The sequence below is a fragment of the Schistocerca serialis genome, chromosome 1 (genome assembly GCF_023864345.2).
Source record: "Schistocerca serialis cubense isolate TAMUIC-IGC-003099 chromosome 1, iqSchSeri2.2, whole genome shotgun sequence".
Taxonomy (NCBI): domain Eukaryota; kingdom Metazoa; phylum Arthropoda; class Insecta; order Orthoptera; family Acrididae; genus Schistocerca; species Schistocerca serialis.
This window is the reverse complement of record NC_064638.1, coordinates 1,142,032,390-1,142,048,894: the sequence shown is the minus strand read 5'-3', so window position 1 is coordinate 1,142,048,894 and position 16,505 is coordinate 1,142,032,390. Positions and strand designations below refer to the sequence as shown.

The 16,505-nt window shown below is 39.8% G+C and overlaps 1 protein-coding gene across 2 annotated transcripts in view; it reads right to left on the bottom strand.

The window, feature by feature from the left end:
• The window catches only part of LOC126417492 (caspase-1-like), a 139,495-nt gene extending 124,092 nt beyond the window's left edge, over positions 1-15,403 (bottom strand). For both annotated transcript variants that reach the window (XM_050085123.1, XM_050085122.1), the window contains exon 1: positions 15,326-15,403. The gene's annotated coding sequence lies outside the window, so the exon portion shown is untranslated. The remainder of the gene's footprint in view (positions 1-15,325) is intronic.
• Between the last annotated feature and the right edge of the window lie 1,102 nt (positions 15,404-16,505).

Genomic DNA, 16,505 nt, shown 5'->3' with positions numbered 1-16,505 from the left:
TTTTTCGAGGATTTGGGAATTCCAATATTCAATCTCGCTACGACAACCCTGTGTTCACTAATCCCTGAATCGGTTTTGATGCTCGTTATTAACACAGGATTATTTATTGCTAAGAGGTCAAGTGTGTTTTCACAATCGTTTACTCTTCACGTGGGCTTATGAACTAACTGCTCGAAATAATTTTCAGAGAATGCTTTTAGCACGATTTCGGATTACGTTTTACGCGTACGTCCGGATTTAAACAGATATTTTCGCCAACCTGTCGAGGGGAAATTAAAGTCACCGCCCACTATAACTATATGAGTCAGCTACGTGTTTGAAATTTAATTCAAGTTTTCTTTGAACCTTTCAGCAATTGCATCATCCGAGTTGGGAGGTCGGTAAAAGGATCCAATTATTATTTTACTCCGGTCGCCAAGAATGACTTCTGCCCACACAAACTCACAGGAACTTTATACTTCAATTTTGCGATAAGATAAACTTCTTCTAACAGCAAGAAACACGCCACCGCCAACTGGGTTTAGCCTATCCTTTCGGAACACTGTTAGATATTTCGCGAAAATTTCGACTGAACTTATTTCCGGCTTCAGCCAGCTTTCAGTGCCTATAACGATTTGAGCATCAGTGCTTTCTATTAGCGCTTGGAGCTCTGGTATTTTCCCAACACAGCTACGATAATTTACAACTTTTATACCGATGGTTCCTGTATCTACGTTCTTCCTGTGTTCGGCCTACACCCTTTGCGACTGAAGCCCCTTTTGTGTTTTCCAGGAGACCCTCTAACCTAAAAAACCGCCCAGTCCACGGCACACAGCCCCTGCTACGCGCGCAGCCGCCTCCTGCGTCTAGTGGACTCCTGACCGCCCTATGGCCTAAATCGTGGAATCTGCAGCCTACACGGCCGCAGAGCCGTATGAGCCTCCGATTCAGACCCTCCACTCGGCTCTGTACCAGAAGTCCACAATCAGTTCTGTCGACTATGCTGCACATGTTGAGCTACGCTTTCATTTTGCAAGCTAGACTGGCAGCCTTTACCACTTCTGTTAGCTGCTCGACCCCGGAGAGAATCTCTTCCAATCCAAAATGATACAGATCATTGGTACTGACGTGAGCCGCCACTTACACTTGGCTACAGCCTGCGCTCTTCATGGCATCCGGAATTATCCGTTCCACCTCTGGAACAACTCCGCCCAGTATGCACACAGAGGGCACATTGGATAATCCCCTTCTTGGCAGTCAAGTCCCCAATGGGCTCCATAACGCTCCTAGCATTGGATCGCCCAACTGCCAATAAACCCGCCCTCTGTAATTGCCCTGATCCTGCAGGCTGAGAGGTTTCCTCTGAAACAGGACGGGCGACTGCATCTGGCTGACTGACGGTGTCAGCCACAGACAGCACCTGGAACTTGTTTGTCAGACTAACCAGGGAGGCCTTACATGCGGCCCCCTGGGAAGTCTTTCGCCGTCTGCGACGTCCCTAAGTGACCCCCCCCCCTCCCCACCTCGATCACGGATTCATGGATGAGGTCTCAACCCCAGTGCAAGCAGTAACTGGTCTGGCCTCTGGTGAGGACCGATCAGAGGACTCAGACATGCTGGACGTCCATTGGATCGCCACTGCCAGCCCACAATACTGATGCTCATCCACAGCAGCTTTGGGCTATGTAGCTGAAGCCATCACAGCCTGGAGCTAAGAGTGAAGTGTCACCAACTCTGCTCGCATCCTGATATAACAGTAACAGTCCAATATGCATGGAAAAGTGGGTAGTGGCAGGCACAGTGTCCAGATCGACGGATTCGCACTGCAAGTGGAACAGAAACTGCGACCTGATTGAAAACTAACTATTGCTCGTCTGGTTTACTAATTTGCTCGTACTGGACGTTCACTATTTACACTATGGTACCAAAAAATCTCGGATATCACTCATTATGTGCAAGATGGGTGCCGAAAATTTTTTCTGGCCTGTACCAACATCAAAAAGTCTCTAGATGACGAGCGTTTCCTGACCGATGTCGACGAGGTGGAGATAATTTTTTTATACATTTTTGAGGACGTGGCTAGCCTACATTATTGCGCAATGGAAACGATAGTCAACGCAATGGCGCTTTTCAACTTCGCCAAAATCGAAGCTCAAGCCCATCCTTGTCCACTGGTTCAGATTCCTGGCAGAGACAGTTACGGAAAGTGCTTAAAAATGAACGGCAATTTAGTTGGAAAGTAAAGTAGACTGTGAGAAATTAACACCGCCCATAAAGCTTTTAAATTTTTAACGTCCTAGTGTCCTTATTTTCGAATAAAATTCGCAGAAGCCTTCTCAATTTCTCTCCAGTCGAACGTAGAACTTTTCCACTTAATACTATTTCAAAAAGAATTAAATGGTGGAAATAATGGCAATGTATTAACATTATCCATTCAGTGATTAATACAATTTCATTTACAAAAATTGGTGTATCTGGGAGATATATGACTGGAAAGACGTTTTTCCACATACTAGGTGCGCTAGAATACACATGATCTCTGCAGCACACAGGGTGTCTGACTGAGGATTCAGAATGCTACGAATCTCAGTAGATTTACAAATATGATAACTTGTCTTTGTGAAAACACGACTATATGTTGGCCGTAAATGGATTATTTAAATCTTGATCTACAACATAATTTGATATCTGTAGCCCAACAATACGTATTGTCTAATTACAAATTCATCTATGAAGCAAAAGAAATGATGTAGAAATGATTTCATTTTATTTTAAAGATTTCACTATCTGCCAAAACTATTAATTCACAAGGGAGTCTGTAAAAAAATTTTATAGGTGCTTACGTTCCTGCTTTCTGTGCACCAGTAAAGCTAATACCCAAAACTCCAGATGTCAGATACTTAGATCGGTACCAAACATTTTACGCCGATAGAGTATCACCCAAAACTCCGATTTAGTTCGTACTATATGCTGTCGTCCAGCAGGATGGACGTAAACGTAAATTAAAAGTAACACCAGATTTACGGAGTACAGAAAAGCATGACTGTGAGTAAATCATGCGTACGAATGCTGTGGGGAAGTTGGTAGAGCGGTGGATCAGCGTGTAAAGGGTGCTGGGTTCAAACCCCAATGACGATTTTTCTTACTGTATTATACGTGAAGGTGTTATATACGAAGAAATGTTTATGACATTATATAAAAGGGCTGTTTGGAGTTTACAGCAATGACCTCTCGGCAGTCTGTTATCGCTTTGTTTCTTTGAAAGTAGTTGTAGTTTCACAGAATATACAACCAGAAGAGAAAAATAAAGAAACGGTCGCATTACACATGCAGACGTAATAATAACAATAATAATAATAATTAATAAAACTAATAGTAGTAATAAAAACAAAATAATAATATCGTTAATAAGTACATAACGTTCAGCTAAGGAAGCGAAAGCAGCCAAAAAAACTTTGCTACAAACTCTGAAAAGTCCTTTTACATGTCAGGTAAATGTTATTCCATATAGAAGTTGTCAACAGTTTAAAAAAATCGGTCAACAGGGGGTTTGAATGCGAGACCTTCGAGTCGATGTCTGCAAGCTCTACCAACTAACCCAGGCGAGTTTTTCTCATCTGTTACTGACAGATACGGTTTTCTCGCGCTCCATATTTGTGGTCTTACTTTTAGTCACCGTTTCTGCATGTTCTAGTTGACGACAGTACATATCACGAACTAAATCGGTGGTTTGATTGATACTCTATCGACGTCCAACGTTTGGTACCGAGCTGAGTGTCTGATATCTGGAGCTTTGGGTGTAAGTTTGGCTATTTTCGTTCCTAGTGCAATATTTCTGAATGCAAATATTATTTTCAGTTTGTAGCTAATTCCTCAAAAGAAACTTTATAAGAAACTAAATATATTGTGAGACAGTTGCTGGTAGGCCCCTTTTTGAAACAGTTGCGTACATGAATTTCGAGGATGGGGACCAGACATTATTATTCTTAAACTACGTTTCTGTGCACTTAATACTCTGTGTCCGTGTGTAATTGCCTCAGAAAATTATTCCGTATAGCATCAAGATCATCAAAATCAGCAATTACACGAAAAGCCAATGTTTATGAAGTCATTCGTTTGAGAAGATGAATGACATATGATTTCTGATTAAAATTATGATCAACATGCCTGGCTAGGAATTTTGAACCATCAGTTTTATATATTTTCCATCCCCCTGTGCATTATTGTTATTGATGACGACGTACCTTGCTTCTATAAAAAAGAAATTATTGTATGGACTTATTGGCTGGGAGAACGCATCTAGGGTACGAACACTTCGACTGAAATGTGCAGGAGCTCGATCGTGCATGAACCACATGTTGTGTCGTACTTGTAAAGGCACATGTTCTAGCAGCACAGGTAGAGTATCCCGTATGAAATCATGATAACGTGCTCCATTGAGCGTAGGTGAAAGAACATGGGGCCCAATCAAGACATCACCAACAAAGCCTGCCCAAACATTCACAGAAAATCTGTGTTGATGACGTGACTGCACAATTGCGTGCGGATTCTCGTCAGCCCACACATGTTGATTGTGAAAATTTACAATTTGATCACGTTGGAATGAAGCCTCATCCGTAAAGAGAACATTTGCACTGAAATGAGGATTGACACATTGTTGGATGAACCATTCGCAGAAGTGTACCCGTGGAGGCCAATCAGCTGCTGATAGTGCCTGCACACGCTGTACATGGTACGGAAACAACTGGTTCTCCCGTAGCACTCTCCATACAGTGACGTGGTCAACGTTACCTTGTACAGCAGCAACTTCTCTGACGCTGACATTAGGGTTATCGTCAACTGCACGAAGAATTGCCTCGTCCATTGCAGGTGTCCTCGTCGTTCTAGGTCTTCCCCAGTCGCGAGTCATAGGCTGGAATGTTCCGTGCTCCCTAAGACGCCGATCAATTGCTTCGAACGTCTTCCTGTCGGGACACCTTCGTTCTGGAAGTCTGACTCAATACAAACGTACCGCGCCACGGCTATTGCCCCGTGCTAATCCATACATCAAATGGGCATCTGCCAACTCCGCATTTGTAAACATTGCACTGTCTGCAAAACCACGTTCGTGATGAACACTAACCTGTTGATGCTACGTACTGATGTGCTTCATGCTAGTACTGTAGAGCAATGAGTCGCATGTCAACACAAGCACCGAAGTCAACATTACCTTCCTTCAATTGGGCCAACTGGCGGTGAATCGAGGAAGTACAGTACATACTGACGAAACTAAAATGAGCTTTAACATGGAAATTAAGCGTTTCTGGACACATGTCCACATAACATCTTTTCTTTATTTGTGTGTGAGAAATGTTTCCTGAAAGTTTGGCCGTACCTTTTTCTAACACCCTGTATACAGCAGTTAGATGAGCTGTCCCTTAATGGAACCCTGTGGAACACCAGTAGTAAATTGTCCATATCAGAAGAAGATTCATCATGAGAGCTTTATGAGCTATGTAACATGACTCTTAGCTTGCTTTCAGTTAAATATGAAGTGAACGACTTACTCATTGTACCTTGAAAGCGATAAGCTTTAAATTTCTCCAGCAGAATGTTGTAGTTTGCACAGTCAGACGCCTTAGACAGCTGATGAAAATTCTCAGTAGAAGATATATTGTCATTCAGATATTTTAAATACAACAGACTATGTAATTCAGTCTGAAACACATTAGCCATAAGACATTTAATGCACCCTGACAAGTGCTTGAATACAGATTTACCAATGATCCGACACATTTCTGTGATAATAAAAAGGTAGTTTTTGGTCCCGTACTAAATTCATGGATTGCACAGCTTCTGGAGACAAGAGAAATATTGATGACTAAAAAGAGCATTAATAAATATATGTATTCTGAAAGAGTTTCCATAATTCTAAGCTATTGGAAGAGATGTGTGCAGGACGATATAATTCTTATACTCTGACTGTACGCTCTGAAAATATTGTCCCTGTAAGTTATGTGCCCTCATACCCAATTCTGTAACACATTAGTAACTGGCAATATGTAGAAGAAACTAGTTTGCTAAACTGCAAAGCAGCTATAGAGCTATAGAAGAACTAATGCTTACTGCAAATGTAGTTGAACTAAAAAAGATTCTTAATTCTGAAATGATTATGTCCCAGTTAAGTTAGAAAAACTTAACGGCATGTATTACTTTTATCTCATTTATTGAGAAGATTATTTTTATAGCAAAAAGATTTTTGCAGGAAATACTGTGTTGGGTGTACAGAGTATCATCCAAATTTTATGTCAATCCGCTAGCCTTGGAGCATTTGTGACACATTCAAATATTCAGTCAGCTATTTCTTCGTACATCAGAAACAACTGAGGAATCAATATAGAAACCTGTGACTGGTAGCTTTAAATTCTGAATTCCCTCTTTCTATGGGATCAATGTGATACTAATACAGTACAGATAAGTGAGGTTTTGCTTTTGACAACTTTCAGAATAGTACCAATGGTAATCCCTTACTGCTGATTTGTCCTTTTTTTTAAACTGGCTTGACGACAGCTTATTTCATTTCGTTTGAGAAAATACTGCGGCGCGGCACGTTACTTTTTACCGCCCTGCCAGTGTCCAGCAATATTCATTTGTCTAGCTAAAAGCTGTAGTAGAAAATACTAGACCACTACTGTCGATTGCAGGTCGCAACATACATAGAATTGTCCGGTAAACGGGATGTGGCTAGCTACTGAAATAAAAGTTTTAACTTGGCAATGTAAATTTTCAGGTGTGTTTTTACGATAAAGATCACAGTTAATACTGCCAAGTCCGTACTAAGTGGCAACACAATGTAAAGTTCACACGCACACCACAATCACATACGTAGTCAGTTTATGGTATGTACACCCGTTACCGAAGTTAATAGAGTTCACCGGATCGTTTAGTTATTAAAATGCTCGCTCAAATGTTGTGCACTCTGCTCTACACATAATACCTGTTCCAGTCTTAGATCGCACAACACGCCACGCGGTTTTAACTAACAGTCAAAAGCAATAATTTTGATATTCCGTCTGAAATTCCACACGACTTCCACTATGCCGTTCACTTAAATACGCTTTGTACTACTTCGTGAACTCGTAATTAGCATTTTTCCGCGATTTTACAGTACTTTCGTCGGAGCTGCTTTCAATGATATGTTACTCGTCCGAACCCTCAGCCCCGACCCCCCTAGATCACACCAAAGTCTTTGTTCCCAGCATAGATTGGCGTGAGCCTGCAGTTTTCCGATTGGCTGATATCACAAACAGCAAGTCAGGTTGCAGTATTATCCCGCGCTAACCCGCGCTTTACTTCAATGACCAATCATAGTAAAAAATTTCTTTCTATGGCAATTGCTAAATAAACAAATTTAGAAAAGTATCAAATATAAAATTACTCCTTCTGAAATTACCGATTAATTTGTGTTCTGCTCACGATTTATTAGTACTATAAACTGATGCACATTTAATTATAGTAAATCCTCTGTATAGTTTAACTGGTACTTCGCGAATAAACAAAACAACTTTCATTTACTTCTGTTCTTCTTCACTCATACAACACTCACACTGCTAATTACTACACATATAAACAATTATAATTATGCAAATACATTAAATATTAATCAAACATAACTTTACAACATTGTTTTGACTACGACTGCTAGCACTGTCCGTCAACTGCTGACCTCTGCCGCCTACTAGTACAACTACGTGCAGCTCTGTAACTCAGGTCCATGTCAGCTGGTGACATCTGTCGATGACTCATGCCTATAACGATATCGTCCTACCAAGTGACAGGAGCGATGCGAAGGCGCTACGCCTCAATACCACTATGTAAAGAATCCTTATATAAGAAACTTGATATATTACAAAATTCAGCTGAGCTTTTGTATAGTAGTCACTTATTTATAAGCGTGCTGACATTCTTAAAAATGTCTTTCGAAGATATAGGATCTATATTACCAAACGACTAACTCAATGCACAGTGAGTTGCAGGTTACATATCCAGGAGAAACGAAACTTGGTTTTCAATATTTCACATTGTTATTGACCGAATTTAAAATTTAAAATGTTCTCATAATTTACTCATTAAGGACTATAATGTGATGTTGAAGGTTTAACACATTAAGTTAAGAGTTGCAGCTAGAAACCGTGTATATGTGTTCGGCCAGTGTAACTCATAGCGTGTAAATTGCCCAGACGACATTCATCTAGTATTTGAGAATGAGAGGACCTACAATTTTCCAGTACGTTTTGCACATAACTCCAAAAATTTACGAGTATATTTCAGGCTGACACACCTCACTCGCTGTTAATACTGTACATCTGCAGCGTCAGGCAAGAGATTTCAATTTTTTCCTTCTTTACTACTAACTCCATTCGCAACATATTTTTTAGGTAGTATCTACATATACCACTGCATGTTCCTGCAAAATTATATCGTTGCACGACTCATAGTTCGGGAGATGTGATGTTTTATACAAGGGAGCTCGATTCTTTACAGAATCGGAGGTGGCGGTTTACTGGTGTAGTTAGATTTCATCAAACCTCTTTCGTAATGCTCTTACTAGAAGCTGTAGCCCATCCGTTAAAAGTATTCAGGCAGGTCGCAGAAATGTCCGGTGAGTTTTATCTGGTGAGACTGCAGGACAGCTTAACACTCAGAAGTAAGTTGCAGATACCTCACAGCTAGGGTGCAGGCATTGTCATGCTGGAAAATAGAATGTTAAGTTGTCTAAGTAAGAGGCAATGCCTGTGACTCTGATAGCTTCCTGATGTAACGACTGGTACTTCTGTCGTCTACATGTCTACATCTACGTCTGTACTCCACAAGACACATCACAGTTTGTGGCTGAGGGTATTTTGTGTACCAGTGCCAATTCCCGACTTTTTCCTCTTCAAGTCGTGAATGGCTCGCTGGTAAGTTTCTGTCGGCTCGAATCTCTTTAAGTTTATTTTCACGGTCTTTTCGCGAGATATACGTAAAAGAAAGCAGTATATTGACTGTCTCTTCTAGAAACATACACTCTTCGAAGTTAAATAGCAGACCATATAGTGATGCAGAACGCCTCTCCTGCAGCGTCTGTTACTGGAGTTACCGGAGTATCCCAATGGTGCTTTCCTGTTTAGTAAAATATCCTGTAATGAAAAGTGTTGCTCTCTTTTGCGTCTTCTCTATGTCCACTATCAATCCTGTATGATGCGGATCCCAGACTGACGAGTAATAGTCAAGTATTATACGAACGAATGTTTCGTAAAGCTACTCCCTTTGCTGATGGAAGACATTTCCTGAGTGTTCTTCCAAGGTATCACAGACTGGCATCTGCCTTACCTGCGACTAATTTTATTGTGGTCGTTTAACTTCAGATCGCTCCTAGATATTTCATGGAAGTAATTGGTTCCAGTGATTATTATGCCGTCATGTTATCATACAGTAAAAGGTCTTTCTTTCTACTTGCTTTTCCATTTCAGTGTAGCAGTGTGCCTGAAGAGTAGTTAACACCATTCATTTGCGCATGTGCTCTCTTCAGGTGTCTGCACTTCGCGTTTTGGTGTTGAGTGTCTTCGAATTGTATTTTATTTCAGACAAATAAGCAGTGAATCTTGAAGTAGTGCGTTTTGTATCAGAATATCACATTCAAACATCAACATCGATTAATTATGGTGATGTACTAGCAGCGTAAACCTAGAGTATAATATAATTTCATCGTTTATCCGGAGCTAGTGCTTGTGATCATCGAGAGACAAAACGAGTGCTCATAAGCAGATATTATAGAAAGTAGTATTTACTGCTTTCTGGTACGCAACAGTCTAATCAAAAACGTGACAGAATTGGTAGACTAATCTGTAAATAAGTGGGATAATAGGTTGGCAGCAACATTTTGAGTCTACCTAACATTTCACATTCATGGACGTCATACTATCGTGTTTGCGTCAAATCTGAATCCCTTGAGGGTAGAAAATTACGCTTCTGCAAGTGATGTCACATAGTTATCAGTTACTGTGGAAATACCACATACTAACCATTTGAAAAAGTGCTTCCGTTTGCCTCGATGATAACGTGTTGGGTGAGTTTGATCATGGGCGAAATTCATTCTTGATTCAACTGCAAGGGAGTGAAAATAAGTACCACTACACTGAGATTTACATGAGATAATAACCTTGCTCCTGAAGCACAGTATTACGACTCTGTGGCTTTGTAGTATAGCAGATCCGCAACATAGTTATGACAGAAATATCTAGACAGCAGTGTAGCCAAATCTCACTCACTTGGATAGAATAGTCGTATAGGATGAGGCGTGAAAACAAAATAAAAGAAAAAAACACAGAGATAGTGAATTTTGCAGCGCCTTAGGTCAAATACTGTTGGCACAATCTTAACAATAGTATCAACAGCCAACAGCAGTTCCATTTTAGGAAGACTAGGTGTCAGTGTTTGTCTCAGATTTTTTCCACTTCCAGGTCTTCACAGCATTCTTCTTCAGACGCAACTGAATCTTTCCCCACAGACCTGCAATAACACTATCTACTAAAATTTGCTAATCTTGTAACAATGACACGAGAATGGGAGAGGTGTAACGGAACTTGTAACGGAAATATACATACTTTGTTAAATAAAGGCAGATCACGTCTGACGGATCTAGGAACGATGATCTGAGGGTGGCTTTTCTTCAGTCTCCTTAGAAAATTTTATTTGGTTATCTCTAACAGTTTATGATTTACCTAACCCTGGCGTGTCGCCTAAGCGGCTTACTATTGAGCCACGGACAGGAGCCATTGTTCGTGGGAAAACCCGTAGACGCCGTTATAAAGAATGATTTTCTCTTAAGGGCCGATTATTTGTCATTTTTGGAAGATATAGTTAACCTCAGGGGCGGTGGCAAGGCGGGGGGAGGGGGGAGGAGGGGTGTGCTATGGGGGCTATAGCCCCCCGTCCCCCCCACTGGAAAAAATGACTTCATAAATCAGCGAATATATTACTTCTACAGATTCAATCATTTTTTTTATAATTATGTAGCAGTATAGGTTTCAATGTATTTAAAACATATTTTAACAAAAGAATAAGAGCGGCATATAGCTTACTATCTAAACCAATAAGTATCATTTAACTTAAAATGGGTGTCGTATTATTTATTAATGTACACTGGATGTAAATTATGGTACGAGTACCACTTACAATAATCAGGAAAGCTAAATATGCCGGGTATACCTACCAACACTTAAATTGCTGACCCACGACAAAAACATCGAAATCGCCGGACATCTCAGTCAAATCGTATTATTTTCTCGGGCACACACATTCTGTAGACACGTTTTTACCCTGAACTCCAAAACGGTTACCGGAAACTACTTTAAGCAACACCAAATTCTTCCAATTTGTCGGTGGAGGGCCCCAACTCTCCTTTTGTTAAGCGATATTCATATTCCCCAAACCTAGGGTGACCAAACGTCCTGGAAAACCGGGATTGTCCCGGTTTTCATCCCTGTGTTCCGGTGTCCCGAAAATTTGTTTCTGGACGCTCAAAAGTCCCGGAATTCAGTTTTTAAATACATTTCGTGAAACTGTCTCAAATTTTTGGAATTTCGCTTTATTAAAGGAAATACGAGAAATCCATATATTTTAGCTTATTTATCTAAAACCTCCATTGTCCCATACTAGTAATCACAGTGTCAGTATTGATACACTTAGGCAATAATTTACTTTGAGCAGTACTTTGGCCAACAAGTAGTAAGTTGTATTATTGTAACAGAGCTATGAAACCGTCCGATTGTCGCGCCACTTGCTCACACACTCATTGTCAGAACAGTGTAGTAGTTGATGTTTTGTCAGACAAACTGCAATAGTTTTTTCTCATATTAGTGGTATTATTGCTGCAGTACTGTGAAACGCAATGCCGAAACGTGCCTGCAAGTTCAGTGACTGTTATTCCAAGGGATGGACTTTCATTAAGAAAGGTCGCTTTGATTACGAAGCAGAGTGTTCCGTATGTAACTGTTTTATTAGTATAAGTCATGGTGGACGTTCCGACATAGTTGATCACATCAGGTCAAAGAAACATATTAACAGATACAGTGCACCGAGCTGCAGTAAAACTCTACAAAATTATTTTGTGAAACATCAGTCAAGTGAAGAGACGAAAGTTCGAGCAGCCGAGTTTTTTTAAAAGCTGTGACTGTCTTCAGCATTACTCTGATTTGGTAATAATTGCAAGTTATTTATTTGCAATCCCAGCCCATAACGACAATGTGGAAAGAATATTTTCGTTCATGAATACCCAGTGGACTGATGAAAAAAACAGAATGGAGGTTGACTCTCTTGAAGCAATCCTGCAGATCCTGTACAACTACAACATGGATTGTACCGAGTTTTATCACTGTGTCTCAAAGAACAAAGACACGATCAAGAAGGCTGGAGGCAGTGAAAAATACCCTTTTCCCAAGGACAGTCAATTCCATCTACAACTGCTCACTAATATTAAAGCTCATGTTAATATTAATTGATTAAAAGTTGAATGGATGTAAAATTTTGTAAAATCCTAATACATTTCTTTATTACTGTACACGCTTATTAAATGTCATTAATTATACAGATAATCTCCATTATATCAGTATTTTGTATCCTCTTATCAGTTATAATAATCGGGTTAACAAAATGTATCAACAAAACGCCAATATATTTAAAATTAAGAAACCTGGGTACATGTGGAATGAGGTATCCATTGGCACCCGGGTGAATGTGTCCCGGTTTTCACCGAAAATAATTTGGTCACCCTACCCAAACCCCCTCTCCCTTAGCCTCCCCCCCCCCCCCCTTGACCGTCTTCTAGAACCTTAAGTGCATTCCGAAATGGAATTTATTTGTACTGTGAGGTTATTTGTACTGTTCCGCGAACAGATAAAAACGAGGAAAAGTAGTCTGATAAGATCCCTCACGTTGCAGTAGTCTCCCGAAGTATCCGTTGCAAGCAGTTTCAAATTACGGATAACAGAAACACGCCGACTTTTTTCCTTTATGAACACACGCACTACACCTTTGTACACGCCCTACACAACGTACATACACAATATACATTCACATAATTTTTATTTTAGTCTGGGACAAAGGACAACATTATCCCGGAAATAAATTGAAATAGTTCCAAATCCCCGATATCTATCTAGGTTCTCGAAGGTTTCCAGCCGTTGTCAGTTGAATGCCAGACTGGTAAGCTCGTCGCATTTATTCCGTATTGGGAACCCTTCTGTTCATTCGTCACGTAATTGGTTTAAAATAACCGTGACTTTGTAATGGATCGGATCTTAAAAATCCCGCATTACTCTTGCTTGGATTGGAAAATGAAAAGTGATAAAAAAAACAATCATCATGAAAAATTCGACACCGCTTCGCTATGTATCATTCGGTTGTATCCAAACAGCGTTGTGTCTGTGTGTGTGAACGAGTTTTTCATTGAGCAGAACAATTATATAAAGCTGAAAAAGTCATTCAGGCTTAAAAAGAATGGCGCTAAGAGTAATGAGTGAAATTACTTGCTGGAAATCTAGGTGAGGCGCGTGATATATGATTTCGAACCGAGAAAACGTACTAGAGAAAGAAACCTAATCGTTTCCTTAATAATGAAAAGAAATATTTAGGTACATTCCAAGTATTTCTGAATCCAGAGGAAGACATAGAAAATGCTGAGAGGAGTAATAGTTTCATCGTCGTGATCCAAGTGCACACAAAATACCGAGAAAGAGTTCCATGGATTAGACATTGGTTTAAAAAAGATGTTAAGTGCTGATCAAAGCTACACAGTAGTTGAACATATGCAGCATAAGAAAGATAAATTTTTTTCATTGCTCTCTTTGCATATTCACTTTAGAGCGAAATTTTTATCGCATATTAGCTGCGAACCGTTCATTACAAAATAAGAACTTACTACAGCGTTACAAGCGGCGTCTCTATCTGCTGCTGCATTAACTTACTCATAAGTTTCTCCTTTGCTATGACGAAAGTGTTCTAACGGGAATTAAATGAAATTCTACTCAGACCCCGTTTAACAGAGTGACATATTTCTCATTCATAACCTCAAAACAAGGCTAGGATGCAAAAATTCGTCGTTGAACGAAAAGGCTCTCTTCGCTGTCCTGGACTAGAAGAGAGTGTTCGTCCTTGGAACCCTTTTTACACTTCCGCCTGTAGTGGAAAGAGAGTACCAGAAAACTAGGGTTTTTCCAAATGTGAAAAACTGTTCCAAATAGAACGAGTCAGTGTGCATAGGAAGAAACATTTTATTCAAATTTAAAGTGGGTACGATCAAGAAAATCTACTAAATACTGTATTTTATTGTCTACGAATTAAGTTCCTATTCTAGCACACAATAATTAGGAAATTAAATGAAATTAAAAAGAAGTGTTATTAAAAACCAATTGCAACTTAAAAATATTTTGAAATGGCAGCTGTTGACAACTAACGCAGATTTCCATTTTCGAGAAACGGAAAATTGTTGAGAGATTAGAGAAACTCAGTTGATTTACAAATATCACTTGTTCCATGGTATGAAGATCTTCCGTTTCACGGTATAGCATAGTCCCTGGCTTACGAAGTATGACTTTACCGTGCAGACGTTACATAATTGGTTTTTAAAATATGTTGAATGTTACTCGCCATAAAACGGTGTTACTGTGGAATTAACAGCATCCTCAAAACGGCTTTTAGTGCATTATACAACACTAAAATATGTTGAACTCGTAATATTTCCAAAAGCTGCACGAAACGCAGCTTCACGTCTCAGAACAACAGAAAACAAAAGAAAATACCAGGAACTGCTAGCGCAGGCTCCTTCATGTGATTCTAAACTCGGTCTCAAGATTGAGAGACTGCCCGGGAAATATGTGCTGTGATGCACCATCCCCCAGGTACAACACTCCTATCAAATACACACAATTGTGTACAAATTTCATCACAATGGGAACAAAATAATTCGTTTCCCACTGGACCAAATGCATTGAAGCTATATTAAAATATTATACGAGTGCATAAAAAAGTTATTATGGCTTTTGTTTTTTTTTTTTTTTTTTTTTCTTTTTCGTCATACGCAACAGTTTAGGCCCTATCCTCGAAAGACCAGCTGTTCAACACTTTACTATTCCTCTCGAAGTACCCGTATGACGATATCGTTTTTGATTAGTTTTATGACAGCTATTGCATCTTTAAGACTTTGATTCCCTGTATATTTTTCAGAGCGACCTGCACAATTTGCTAGTGACTGTAAAAGTTCCACAAAATAAAGAGCAGACGCTTACAAACTCTTGCAAACGAGTCTCACACGGGCTGCTGTACTCACCTGCACAGTCAGCGACGTCTTCGTCTCCTTCACTGGCTTCCTCAACACTGCAGAGAAGAAAGTGTGGCTGTTTGATGCACAGATCTGACGAACGTCAGCGACCGCACGATACGCTGATAACAGAACTCGCCAATCAGGACCTTGAAACCGTAGGGGTCACGATCTCTGCTTCGCCGGTTTGAGCGAGCACTGCAGAACATAACATTATTTATTTTGCAGTCAGTCTTTTTTTACCATTTCCTTCTTGCTCAAAGAAGACCTCGTTCCAGCTTCAGCACCTCCTCATTCTTGGTTTCAGAGTTGTGTACCTAAATCGGTAAAAACAGAACTCTTAATCTATCACTTTGTTCTCCATCTGCCTGCCTGACTGTTAAGACCGCTCTTTCTCAGAAAGGATAGAGGTATCAAGCTGAAATTTATTTTAAATACTAAGGTGCACAGTCCCTTGACCGTGTAACAAAGTTAAGCTTCTAAGTCAATGCAATCAAATGATATGGCTATTTACGAGTATGTCACATAATTTGGTGCTCACAAACACACTCTTCAAAACCTATAGGATACCTTCTGTTAAAAGAGAATCATCAAATTCGGCAAGAAGCTAGGGTTCATATTACAAATAAAGGAAAATTCCGAAAATACTTTTAATTTTTATCTAAAATGCGTAAAAACATTGTTTTGCCATTTTTTGTCCGTCTGTTTGCCTCTCCGGCTGTAAAGACCCCTTTTCCTCGGGAAAAGACAGAAGTTGAAATTTATGTCAAATAATAAGGGCTACGGTCCCTGGCGTAGAAACGTTATGCTTCCAAGTCAATGCAATCAAAGGAAGCGGCCTTTCGTGTCGATTATTTTCATACTAGCAAGCTCACCCATAAAAACCTATAGGGTACTTTCCGTTGACCAAGAATCTTGAAATTTGGCAAGAAGCAAGGTTTCACAACAGAAGTAAAGGAAAAATTCTTAAAATTGTTAATTTGTAAACATATTAGATAAAAACAATCTTTTGCCATTTGTTGTCTGCATGCCAGTCTGTCAATTTATTAAGACCTTTTTTCTCCGGCTGGGTACAGTTATCAAGCTGAAATCTATGTCAAATACTAAAGTCTACGGTCCTGTGACGGTGTAAAAACTTTAACCTTCCAAGTGAATAAAATAAAAAGATACGGCCTTTTATATTAAGTAT